At 45.9% G+C, this 13,141-nt stretch overlaps 2 protein-coding genes across 3 annotated transcripts in view; both read right to left on the bottom strand.

The window, feature by feature from the left end:
* LOC137371147 (E3 SUMO-protein ligase ZBED1-like) overlaps nt 1–13,141 on the bottom strand; it is a 137,662-nt gene that overhangs the window by 100,248 nt on the left and 24,273 nt on the right. The window lies entirely within an intron of this gene.
* Nucleotides 371–13,141, bottom strand: part of LOC137371149 (CD99 antigen-like protein 2) — an 89,293-nt gene continuing 76,522 nt past the window's right edge. The window contains exons 10-11 of one of the 2 annotated variants that reach the window (XR_010975187.1): nt 2,747–2,906; nt 371–677 (exon numbers count right to left, since the gene is read on the bottom strand). The gene's annotated coding sequence lies outside the window, so the exon portion shown is untranslated. The remainder of the gene's footprint in view (nt 678–2,746; nt 2,907–13,141) is intronic. The other variant, XM_068033178.1, reaches the window with a different exon arrangement.

Genomic DNA, 13,141 nt, shown 5'->3' with positions numbered 1-13,141 from the left:
CCAACTGAGGTATTTAAAGGCCAATTAATTTAAATGTTAAGGGGCATTTTGGATTTTACCACTGGCACACTGGGACCACGGGCTTTGGAGCTGCCTGGTGAAACACGGCAGCAAGGAAGCAGGGGGTGGTAAGGAAGAAGGGGATAAGTGCTGGCTCTCTAACAAAGCCATTGTGTTACGATCAGGTGGGAATGGTGTCTAGGGGTCCCTCTTAGCCTTCACCTGGTCTTACGGTAACAAGGTTTAATTTTAAACGTACTGTTTTGAGCTCCCCCTTGGTGAATCCTTGTTCATCGCTTTCTAATTATAAGGCAAAGAAACCAGCACAAATAGGCTTTCTTAGGTTTAAAGAAGAAAAGTTGAAATTTATTAAACTTAAACTCAAATTCGGTTAACGCCAACGGATACACGACACGCCCATGCTAGCAGGCATACGTGATACACACATGCAAATAGAGACAGAAAAGAGCAGAAGAAAAATAAAGTGGAAAGGTTTGAGGCAATATCTGACGAGGTTTTGTTACGGTTCTTCGAGCTCACTGTAGAGTCCTTGATTGTAGGTAGATCTTGGTTTTCGTTGGGGCCCAGTATTCTTCTTAAACCTTGTTTGCTGTAGGAGACTTTTTTCTCTGGGGGTTCAAGTGTCTTCAGTGGATTCACAGGCTTGTGAGAAAGAGCTGGGAGCAGACAAGAGAGATCTTCTCAGTCCAGGAGCAAAAAGTCTTTCTGCCAAAACTGTTTGTACAAATTCAAAAAACTCAGGTTGCCCAGCAGGTTAGTCATGTGACTAGCTAGTTTGACCATGGCCGTTTGTGTATTCAGCTATCTTAGCAGTCAACCTGGAATGCGAGTTCGCCCACCTTCAATGTCTGGTGATCAAAGGTCCATTGTGGGTTGACTGTGTCAGGGAATGGTCCTTTGTCCTTTCTAAGCACTGTCTGTTAATATGCAAATGTCTTTCCAGCCAAGGGTCCGTTGTGGGTTGAATGTGTCAGGGAATGGCTGCTTTGTCCTTCCAAACACTGTCTGTTAATATGCAAATGTCTTTCCAACCAAGAAATTTAATATCCATGTGGAGAAATTAATATGCCTCATGCTTGGCAGGTGGGGGGTCTGCATGACAATTGAGAGAGCCAGCATGCAGTGGCAGAAAGGGTGGTTTGCAAAGGGAACTGCTGGACATTGGCAGAAGCGGGGAGAAGGTGTCAGGAGTGTGGGGACATGTGGTCCAGGTCACATAGGGGCAATGGCACGTTCCCTGAGGAAACGACTCAGGGACAGGTTTTGGGAAAGGGGGGCAATCTTGGTAGGAGGCCTAGGAATCAGAGAGAGGACACCTGCCATGGACCTCATTCACCCAGGCCCCCTAGCCACCATTGAGGAGGGGGGAACAGCTCAGAAGGAGGGAGGTCACTGGCAGGGGCACATTAGCAACCTCACAACCAGTAAGAGGGCCAGCCTCTGGGTGGACACGGCTCAGAATGAAGCAGCGGGACACACCAACAGTCAAGCACATGGAGAAAAGCCTATCCCCAGAAGAGCTCAAGGATGAACTTTCTCCAAATGTCCGAGTGGTAGTGCCACCAAAAACTGCAGCTTTCCAGGAAGACCATCACTGATCTCTATGCCATGCTGCAGAACAGGCTGAGACCCATGGAGGCTCGTGGACACCCAGTACTCAACGTCTACGCCTTCAGCTCTTTCCAGGGATCCACTGGGGACATGTGTGAGATCTCCCCGATCTGATCCAGAAAGCCTGGTGGAGAGGTCCATTGCATTTGGGATCATCACTGTTTTCCCCCAGGTGTAGGGTGTCATCGACTGCATGTACGTGGCCATCAAGGTACCCATGGACCAGCCAGTGGTCTTCATCAACAGGAAGGGCTTCCACTCGCTCAATGTACAACTATTCTGCGACTTCTGAAAGCGGATCCTTCTGGTGTGTGCACAGTTCCCAGAAATCAGCCACGACGCATACATACTTCAGTAGTCCAGGTCCCACAGCTTTTCCAGCTCACCCACCTCCCCCACTTGCCTTCAGGGATAGATACGCAGAGATAAGGGCTACCCATTAAAGACATGGCTACTCACATTTGTGAGGAACTCACGCACAGATGCAGAGGAGCGGTACAACACCTGCCACAGGTCAACTCAAGTGACCATTGAGCAGGCCATTGGCCTTGAAGGTGCGATTCAGTTGCCTAGATCAATGTGGTGGAGCCTTTCAGTATGCTCCAGCAAGGGTCTTGTGTATCATGGTGGTCTGCTGCACACTGCACAATCTAGTGCTGCAGAGTGGGGAGGTGTTAAGTGACAGGAACATCACTGATTGCAATGCCTGCTTTGATGAGGAGGATGTGAAGGAGGCAGCTGACAAGGCGATGCAAGTTAAGAACCCCTTGGACCATTGGCAAGGCGCAATGAGATCTGTGCAAAGGAGGCTCAGGACACCCGAATACATAGCCGTTTCCTGTGATCCTTCTGCCCTTTCAAAAAGATTTCAATAACGCCTTACCTTTAATTAATTCTGCCGTCACCCTGTTCATTTATCAGTCCATTGTCCACCACCAAAGTGCACAGCGCAAGGTGGCAAAGCGGAGGAGCTGAACGGACATGCCTCACTCCACCGCTTCAAGCCCATTTGAGGGAGCAAGACTGTAGGTGCAATCTGTGCAGCATTGTCACATGGGTACTATGCCTCATGTGTGCCAGATGCACCCCTGTGCACTCACACTCATTAACTCACCCTCTTAGCTTGGCACTCCTGTCTCGTCATCAGCAATTGCATGGGTGCCCTGGTGGCCTGCCAATACCAAGGCCTCCACCTCTATAGGGGTAAGGATGCGGAAGTATAGCACCCCTCCGCCGGTCTTGGCCCTCTCTTTAGTGTTGTAGGCCATCTTTTCCTGCAAGCACAAAAAGGAAGTCTGTTAGTTTTCCCACAGAGATGAGCACAAAGCCTATTCTGGTGGGGACCCAGCAGTCCGTGATGGGGGCACAAGAACGCCACCTGCATATGGCCACTCTCGAGGAGCCTGTGGGGGTCAGCAATGACAGACAGGCACCTCTCACTGAGATACAGCCATGCCTCTGGCAGGATACACTGCTGCCTCACCTCACTCCCTCAACACTCCTCAGCGAACCCTCTCACATTATCACATACAAGCCCCAAAGGGAAAGGATGCATGGAGTATTCACCTGGCCGGACCAAATGAGGTAATTGAAGTGTTTGCGGCACCGTATCTGGGTTCAGAGGGGTAACCCCATATCTGCTGACCTCCTCTGTGATCTCCATCCAGGCTTGCTTGGTCCTCTCCCTTGGGAAGAGGAACTCCCAACTTGCCCTTGCAGCCTGGAGGAGAGCCTTCATGGAGGCATCGCTGAACCATGGGGCCACCTAGGATCTTCCTTCTGCCATTGTTGGTGTTGCCTTCCAGTGAGCACCTTGGTTGCTTTGAGTGCTCAGTGAGGGGAGCAGCAGTAGCAGCAGGATGGTTCAAGGCAGCAGGAACAGGAAGAAGTCCTTTGTTGAGGCAGCAATGAATGTATGGCCGGCAGCCCATTAAATATGATGCCCTTTAAATAAGGCTGACCTCATCATCCATGTTGCTGCCTTTGGCATGGGATTGGATGTCCCCCGCGCCTCGTGTTCCTCAATTGGCCGGTTGCCGCAAGATCGCTTGTGGCCAACCACTTCGGGCCCAAACGGAAACGACACCCACTTCCAGTGCCGCCACTGTAACCCCCGCCATCAGGAGAAGATCCAGCCCGTTAAGTCTACAGATGCTGCATGACCTGCTGAGTATTTCCAGCATTTTCTGTTTTTATTTCAGATTTCTAGCATCCGCAGTATTTTGCTCTTATTCTTTCTTCCATCCTTTCTTGGTTAAACAATATTTTTTGGATTAATCCTAATGTAAAGTTAAAAAGTTGGGAAGTTAAATCAGGGCAGGACATATACAGTGAATGGCAGGGCCCTGGGCAGTGTTGTTGAGCAGGGAGACCTTGGGGTGCAAGCACATAGTTCCCTGAAAGTGGCAACACAGGTAGACAGGGTGGTGAAGAAGGCATATGGCATGCTTGCCTTCATCGGCTGACGCATTGAGTACAAGAGTTGGGACTCATGTTATAGTTGTACATAACGATGGTTAGGCCGCATTTGGAGTACTGTGTGCAGTTGTGGTCGCTGCACTACAGGAAAGATGTGATTAAGCTAGAGAGGGTGCAGAAAAGATTCCCAAGGATGTTGCCTGGTTTGGAGGGCTTGAGTTATAAAGAGAGATTGGATAGGCTGGGTCTGTTTTCCCTGGAGCGAAGGAGGCTGAGAGGGGACATGATAGAGGTATATAAAATTATGAGAGGTATAGATAGGGTAGATAGCCAGAGTCTGTTTCCAATGGTAGGGGTGACTAAAACTAGAGGGCATAGATTTAAGATGAGAGGGAGGAGGTTTAAAGGGGATCAAAGGGGTAAATTGTTCACACAAAGAATAGTGGGTATTTGAAGTGAGCTGCCTGAGGAGGTGGTGGAGGCAGGAACAGTAGCGACATTTAAGAAGCATCTGGACAGGTACTTGAATGAGCAAGGTATAGAGGGATATGGAATTAAGGCAGGCAGGTGGGATTAGTATAGATAGGCATTATGGTCGGCATGGACACGATGGGCCGAAGGGCCTGTTTCTATGCTGTACGACTCTGTGACTCTATGACTCTAATCTCTCTCCCCCACCAGATCAGTCTGAGGGCTCTCCATTTCTTCCTTGAACAGAGGTCCAACCAGTCCCCATCCACCACCACCCTTCTCCGCCTGGTTGAACTTGTTTTCACATTGAACAACTTCTCCTTCAACTCCACTCACTTCCTCCAAATAAAAGGTGCTGCTATGGATACCCACATGGGTCCGATTTATGCCTGTCTTTTTGTGGGATAGATGGAACATTCCTTATTCCAGTCCTACTCAGGCCCTCCTCCACTTCTTCTTTTTCTGGTACATTGATGACTGTATCAGTGCTGTTTCCTGCTCTTGCCTAGAACTGGAAAATTTTATTGAGTTTGTTTCCAATTTCCACCCTTTTCTCACTTTCACATGGTCCATCTCCAATTCTTCCCTTCCTCGACTTCTCTTTCTCCATTTATGGGGATAGGCTATCAACCAATATTTACTATAAGCCCACAGAATCCCACAGCTATTTGAACTACACTTTCTCACACCCTGCTTCCTGTAAGGACTCCATTCAATTAACCCAGTTTCTCCATCTCCATCACATCTGTTCTGATGATGCAACTTTCCATACCAGGGCTTCTAATTTTTCTTCATTATCCTCAATCAGGGATTCCCTCCCACTATGTTTGACAGGACCCTTGACCATGTTGGTCCCATTTCTCACACTTCTGCTCTCACCCCATTCCCTCACTCCCAGAACCATGATAAGGTTCTCCTTGTCCTCACCTTCCACCCCACCAGCCTCCATATTCAACGGCTCATCCTCCACCATTTCCACCACCTCCAGCATGATACCACCACCAAACACATCTTCCCCTCCCCTCCCCTTAAAGCATTCTGAAGGAAGGATTCTCTCTGCGACACTCCTCAATCACCTCTAACATCCCCTCCTCTTCCCTTCCCATCCCATGTCACCTTTCCATGCAGGTGCAGTAGATGCAACACCTGCCCTTTTACCTCTTCTCTCCTCTTAGTCCAAGGCCCCAAATGCTCCTTGCAGGTGAAACAGCGATTTACGTGTACTTCTTTTATTGCTCACAATGTGAGCTGCTCTACAATGGGAAGACCAAATGCAGATTGGGTGACCGCTTTGTGGAATACCTGCATTCAATCTGCAAGCACGACCCCAAGCTTCCAGTTCCCTGTCATTTTAATTCTCCACCTTGATCTCATGCTGAGCTCTGTCCTCATCCTCCTGCAAATGAAGCTCATCTTTCGATTAGGCACTTTACGGCTTTCCAGACTCAATATTGAGTTCAACAATTTCAGACTGTAATCTCTGCCCCCATTTCTTTCCTTTTTCTTTTCAGGTTTCACTTTTACTCTCGTTTTACTCTTGTTTTTGCTTTCAGGTGGCAGTTGTTCATCACTCTACCATTCACACCTCCTCTAGACATAGATTTTGTTTCTTTACTTGTCCCATTACCACTCCCTTTGGCCCTGTACCATCAACTGTTTTGCCATTTAATCTCTCCTGTATTCCACCTATCACTTTTGTTCTTTTTCCACCCTCCCTGCTTTCACTTGCTTAAAACCTATTATTTTTCCAACTTTTTCCAGTTTTGATGAAAGGTCATCAATCTGAAAGGTTAACCATGTTTCTCTCTCATAAGAACATAAGAAATAGGAGCAGGAGTAGGCCATTCGGCCCTCGAGCCTGTTCTGCCATTCAATAAGATCAGATTTCAGCCTCAACTCCACTTTCCTGCCTGCCCTCCACCCTCCCCCCACCCCTCTATAACCTCTGAACTGCCTTGTAGATCAAAAATCTGTCCAACTCAGCCTTGAATATATTCAATGCCCAGCCTCCACTACTCTCTGGGGTAGAGAATTGCAAAGATTAATTAATTGAGAGAATAAATTCTTCCTCATCTCCATTTTAAATGGGAGACCCCTTGTTCTGAAACTGTGCCCCCTAGTTCTAGATTCCCCCCTGAGGTAAACATCCCCTCAGCATCTACCCTGTCAAGCCCCCTCAGAATCTTATATATTTCAATAAGATCACCTCTCATTCTTCTAAACTCCAATGAGGATAGGCCCAACCTGCTCAAACTTTCCTCATAAGACAACCCCTTCATCCCAGGAATCAACCTAGTGAACCTTCTCTGAACCGCCTCCAATGCAAGTATATCCCTCCTTAAATAAGGAACCAAAACCAAATGCAGTACTTTAGGTGTGGTCTCACCAACACCCTGTACAGTTGTAACAAGACTCTCCACAGATGCTGCTTGACCTGCTGAGTATTTCCAACATTTTTTTTTTATATTTTAGTTTGATCAATAGGTTTGCCAACCTTCCAGGGTTGTCCTGCTGAAGTCTTCAGGAATTAAAGATTAATCTCTGCACACACCTGCAAGCAAAAGCCTAAAGGAAAATCACTCAAAAAATCATGAGTTTTTTTTCATTTTCTTTGCACACTTTTTTTAGTTATATTGGAGATGGGAATAAAAACTGTTTGGTGGGGGGAGACGGAAAGTCATGTGATGAAACCTCCAGGAATCCATCCAACCAGAGTTGGCAACCGAATAAACAGGAAAGGAGTAGAGTGAATAGAAAAATAAATTAATCTATTACTTGTGTAGGCAGCATAAGAGAGGATGGAGATTTTGAAATTCTAGTTATTTAGATAGTAAAGAGATGCATATTAAATGGCCTCAATTTACAAACAATAAACACAAATGGCGACAGCCATTAATTTAGATTCATTTTCATTGTCGCCAGTTGAACAAAGATTTCCAGTACTTGGAAAATGAATGTTTTCCCATTTCAGATTCCCAAGCCGGTATTTAATCTCCTGGGCAGAAAGCTGGGGATAGACGCGGGGCCTCCAGCCCCTGGGGGTGTTGCCATGGGTGACCAGGCCTCATTACCATTTGATGGTTAGTTATCCACCTGAAATGGATGCCAAGAGGCAGTTGCCTGGTTCTGATCCATGAAAATTAGGCTGCTACTCAGGTGAATGAGGGTGGGGAAAGGGTGGGGATTCGGCAGGGCTTCTCAGTTTGGGAGGTGGGGTATTCCAGTGTGCCAGAGGCCCAAACGTTCCTGTCCTTCCAAATCCCGCAAAGAAAAGTTTTTTCTCCAGAGCCTTGAGCACCAAATTCTTGGCTGACACTCCAGCACAGTACTGAGGGAGTTCTACACTGTTAGAGGTGCCGCCCTTCAGTTGAGATGTTAAACCAAAGACCAGTCTGCTCTCTTAGGTGGGCGTGAAAGATCCCATGATAATACTTCAACAGAAGCCCAAGGGAGTTCCTCCCTTGTGTCCTGGCCAATATTCATCTTTCAACCAATGTTGCTAAAAACAGATTATCTGGTCATTATCACACTGTTGTTTGTGGGATCTTGCTGTGTTCAAACTGACTGCTGCATTTCCTACATTACAACAGTGACTATACTTCAAAAAGTATTTCATTGGCTGTAAAGTGCATTGGGACTTCCTGATTTTGTGTTATCTAAATTCAAGTATTTCTTCTTTCTTTTATACTTATGTATTGACGCCTTCAAATCTGTTCCGGTAGTTTTCTTTGTTCTACAGCAGGCACTTGCCAACAGACTTTAAAATTGCCTTGGGGTCCCATGTGATTGATAGGAATGTATTATGAGACATCTTCCTGGATTTAAACTTTCAGTATTACTAAAAGTATTAAACTAGTTTTGTATCAATCAGGTCAAAAAGTGTTCCAAACTTGCTTGACAGAGCTAATGAAGAAGATATATGGAGGGGGAACTCAAAGCATGGTCAAAGAGGTGGGCTTTAAAGAGGGTCTCAAAAGAGGAGATGGAGGTGGAGAGGTTTCTGGAGCCTGTGAACAGTCTGGGTCAGCCTAAGACGGTGGTTGGTGAGGCGGCTTCATGCCACTAGCAATGGCGTGGAGTTTGTGACAGAGACCGATGACAACAGCTTTGATCTTCCTAGGGTTTCACTGGAGCACAGAATTAAATATGAGTCAGCCACTAGAGGGAGCTGCTGACATGTGTAATAAATGGTTAGGTGGTAAATTGAATTACTGGGGAGCTCTGTTTACAAAGCATAAGTAATGAATTTTGCCATCACTTAACTCTTGTAATAATTACCTATTATTATTATTATTGCTTTCCTGCTTATTAAGTTGGTAAATAAACAACTCCATGTGAAACTGAGTTAGCCATGGCACAGTTTATATCACTCTTCCCGTTGCCTCAGATGGTTGTGTGTTCAAGTCCCACTCCAAAGACTTGAACACAAAATCAACAAGGCGGCCACTTCACTGCAGTACTGAGGGAGTGTTATACTGGTGGAGGTGCTGTCTTTTGGATGTGATGTTAAACTGAGCCCCTGACTGCCCTCTCAGGAGAATCCAGTGGCAATTTTTTGTCGATGTCCTGCCCAACATTCATCCCTCAACCAAAATCACTAAAACAGATTGTCTGGTGATTACCTCATTTCTGTTTGTGGGAGCTTGCTGTGCACAAAATGGCTGCCATGTTTCCGACATTACAACAATAACTACCTATCAAAAATACTTCATTGGCTGTAAAGAGTTTCTCTCCCCCAATCTTATTTCCTTTTGTGTCTGCTGTGGATGAAAAGCTCTCTCCCTATTTATTTACAGCTGTGGTTTCAAACTCCCAACTACCCAGTCCTTTGGCCCTCCATTCGCCATTCTCCTCAGTTTGTGCCGCAAACTCTGCTTCCTTGGCACCGACTCCATCCCTCTCCCTAGCAATGGTCTGCGGCTGAACCAGACAGTTTGAAACCTTGGTGTCATATTGAACCCAAGATGAATTTCCAAGCACACATCGGCGCTATCACTAAGACTACTATTTCCGCCTCTGTAGCGTTGTCCGACTCCGACCCTGCTTCCATTCATCTGCTGCTGAAATGATCATCCATGCCTTTGTCACCTCTAGACTTGACTATTCCAATGCACTGCTGGCCAACCTCCCATGTTCTACCCTCCATAAACCTGAGGTCGTCCAAAACTCTGCTGCCCATGTCCTAATTTGCACTAAGTCCCGTTCACCTATCGCCCCTGTGCTCACTGACCTACATTGGCACCCAGTTAAGCAATGACTTGATTTCAGAATGCTCATCCTTGTTTTCAAATCCTTTCCATGGCCTCACCCCTCCCTATCTCCGTAATCTCCTCCAGCCCCACAACCATCCGAGATATCTCAACTCCACCAATTCTCACCTCTGAGCATCCTCAATTTCCTTTGCTCCACCATTGTTGGGTGTGCCTTCAGCTGTCAAGACCCCTAAGTTCTGGAATTCCCTCCCTACACTTTGAAAAAAATAATTGTGTTGTGTCTGATCCTCAGCTAGATCCTTTAGCAGACTTAGGGCACGAAGTTGGACAAAAAGAAGTATTCATGAAGTCCAGTCAGGAGAACCAGTGCATAACTGAACTGTACAAACCCCAGATTCAAACCCTGATCTCTGCTGAGTTAGCTAATTTTAGTCCATGCAACAGTTGGCCACAGTATCTTTATGGCTTTGGTGATTTTAAGCCTGTCCACCTGTTGGGGCCCAACAGCAACATGAACCAGAGGCTTCCCCAGGAAAAACCATTAAACAATTTAAAGAGGATATAGTTTGGGTACAGTCGAGGTACATTCCCTCGAGGGGGAAAGGTAGGGCAAACAAAGCCAGAGCTCCTTGGATGACAAAAGAGTTAGAGAGTAAGATGAAGCAGAAAAACGTCACGTTGATAATACGAGTGAGAGACCAGGCTGAATATAGAAAGTTCAGAGGGGAAGTGAAAAAAGAAATAAGAGCAGCAAAGACGGAGTATGAGAAGAGAATGACAGCATCATCAAAGGGAATCCAAAAGGCTTCTATAGGCAAATGAATAGTAAAAGGGTGGTAAAAGGAGGAGAAGGGCCAATTAGGGACCAAAAAGGGCATTTACGTATGGAGGCAGAGGGAATGGCTGAGGTACTAAATGAGTACTTTGCACTTTGCCAAGGAAGAAGGTGCTGACAAAGTCGTAGTGCAACAGGAGGTAGTTAAGACACCGGATGGGGCTAAAAATTGATCAATTGGAGCTATTAGAAATACTGGCTGTACTTAAAGTTGATAAGTCACCAGGAACAGATGAGATGCATCCAAGGATACTGAGGGAAGTAAGGGTAGAAATTGCAGAGGCACTGGCCACTCCTTAGATACAGGGGTGATGCCACAGGACTGGAAAATTGCAAATGTTACAGCTGTGTTCAAAAAAAGGGTGGTAAGGATAAACGCAGCAACTATTGGCCAGTCAGTTTAACCTCGGTGGTGGGAAAGCTTTTAGAAATGATAATTCGGGACAAAATTAACAGTCAATTGGACAAATATGCACTAATTAGCGAAAATCATCAAGGATTTGTTAGGCGCAAATCATGTTTAAACTAATTTGATTAAGTTTTCTGATGAGATAACAGAGAGGGTTGATGAGGGTAATGCAGTTGATGTGGAGTACATAGACTTGCAAAAGAAGTGCCACATAACAAGTTTGTCAGCAAAATTGTAGTTTATGGAATAAAAAGGATAGAGACAGCATGGATATGAAGTTGGCTGAATAACAGGAAACAAAGTAGTGATGAATGGCTGTTTTTCAGACTGCAGGACAATATATCGTGGTGTTCTCCAGGGGTTGGTATTAGGACCACTGCTTTTCTTGATCGGTATTAATGATCTAGACTTGGGTGTGCCGGGCACAATTTCAAAATTTGTAGATGACACAAAACTTGGAAGTATTGTGTACAGTGAGGAAGATTTTGATAGTCTTCAAGAGGACATAGATAGGCTAGTGGAAAGGGCGGACATATGGCAGATGAAATTTAATGAAGAGCAGTGTGAAATGATACATTTTGGTAGGAAGAATGAGGAGACACAATATAAAATAAAAGATACAATTCAAAAGGGAGTGCAGGAGCAGAGGGACCTGGAGGTTTATGTGCACAAATCATTGAAGGTGGCAGGGCATACAGGATCCTAGGCTTTATGAATAGAGGCATGGAGTACAAAAGCAAAAAGGTTATGGTGAATCTTTATAAAACCATGGTTCAACCTCAACTGGAGTATTGTGTCCAATTCTGGGCACCACATTTTAGAAGGATGTGAAGAGGGTGCAGAAACGATTTACAAGAATGGTTCCAGGGATGAGGGACTTCAGTTACATGGACAGATTGCAAAAGCTGCAGTTGTTCTCTTTAGAGAAGGTTGAGGGGAGATTTGATAGAGGTGTTCAAAATTATGAGGGTTCTGCTTGGTGGAAAGGTCGAGAACCAGAGGACACTGATTGGCAAAAGAATCAGAGGTGACATGAGGAAAATCTTTTTTACACAGCGAGTGGTAAGGATCTGGAATGCGCTGCCTGAGAGTGTGGTGGAGGCAGATTCAATCTTGGCTTATAAAAGGGAATTGGATAATTATCTGAACAGAAAAGATTTGCAGGGCTACAGGGAAAAGTCAGGGGAGTAGGACTAGCTAAGTTGCTCTTGCAGAGAGCCAGCACAGATGCTAAGGGCCGATTAGCCTCCTGTGTTGTAACCATTCTATGTTTCTATCCTATAAGTTGTGGCTTCCCTTAACAGGAGGATGAACCAGGGCCAGAAGAGGCCCAGAAAGGTAAGTCAATTTGATTTAATTTTTAGCTTGCTTGTGGGCCATGAGGAGCAGGAGTGCTCCTCCGAAGGCCACAGGGAAACCTTAGACTTCCCCTGCCCCAGGCTTCGCTTCCTCTCCCATGGATTGTGAGACCCCACCTCCCAACCACTTACCTTGGTGCCAGGGAAAGGAAGTACTTCTTCAGATCCCTGGTGGTGGCCTGCTCCCGCTCGCCTTTCAGCTACTACTTCCTGCTGGGGGTGGGCGGGGTTGACGGGGCCTTTGGAGCTGAGGCCAGAAGTTAAAATCTCCTGGCCCTAATGCAGCATTTCATATCCTGGGACTTTAGCCATCTGTATAACTCTGTTACACAGTACATTTACCAAATAAACCATCAGCAGATTCTTGTGGCAGATGTTAACTGTTAACTTTTCTGATTTCATACTGGAAGAGAAAAAATCACTTGAAATTGGAAAAAATTGAAGGGCTATGGGGAAAGGCAGGGGAGCCAGCATTTGTTAGCCATCCATAATTGCCCTTGCAAAAGGTGGTGGTGAGCTGCCTTATTGAACCACTGCAGTTTAGATTAGAGATACAGCACTGAAACAGGCCCTTCGGCCCACCGAGACTGTGCCGAACATCAACCACCCATTTATACTAATCCTACACTAATCCCATATTCCTACCAAACATCCACACCTGTTCCTATATTTCCCTAAAACCTACCTATACTAGTGACAATTTATAATGGCCAATTTACCTATCAACCTGCAAGTCTTTTGGCTTGTGGGAGGAAACCGGAGCACCCAGAGAAAACCCACGCAGACACAGGGAGAACTTGCAAAC

The sequence above is a fragment of the Heterodontus francisci genome, chromosome 6, assembly GCF_036365525.1.
Source record: "Heterodontus francisci isolate sHetFra1 chromosome 6, sHetFra1.hap1, whole genome shotgun sequence".
Lineage (NCBI taxonomy): Eukaryota > Metazoa > Chordata > Chondrichthyes > Heterodontiformes > Heterodontidae > Heterodontus > Heterodontus francisci.
This window is presented reverse-complemented; position numbering and strand designations above follow the sequence as displayed.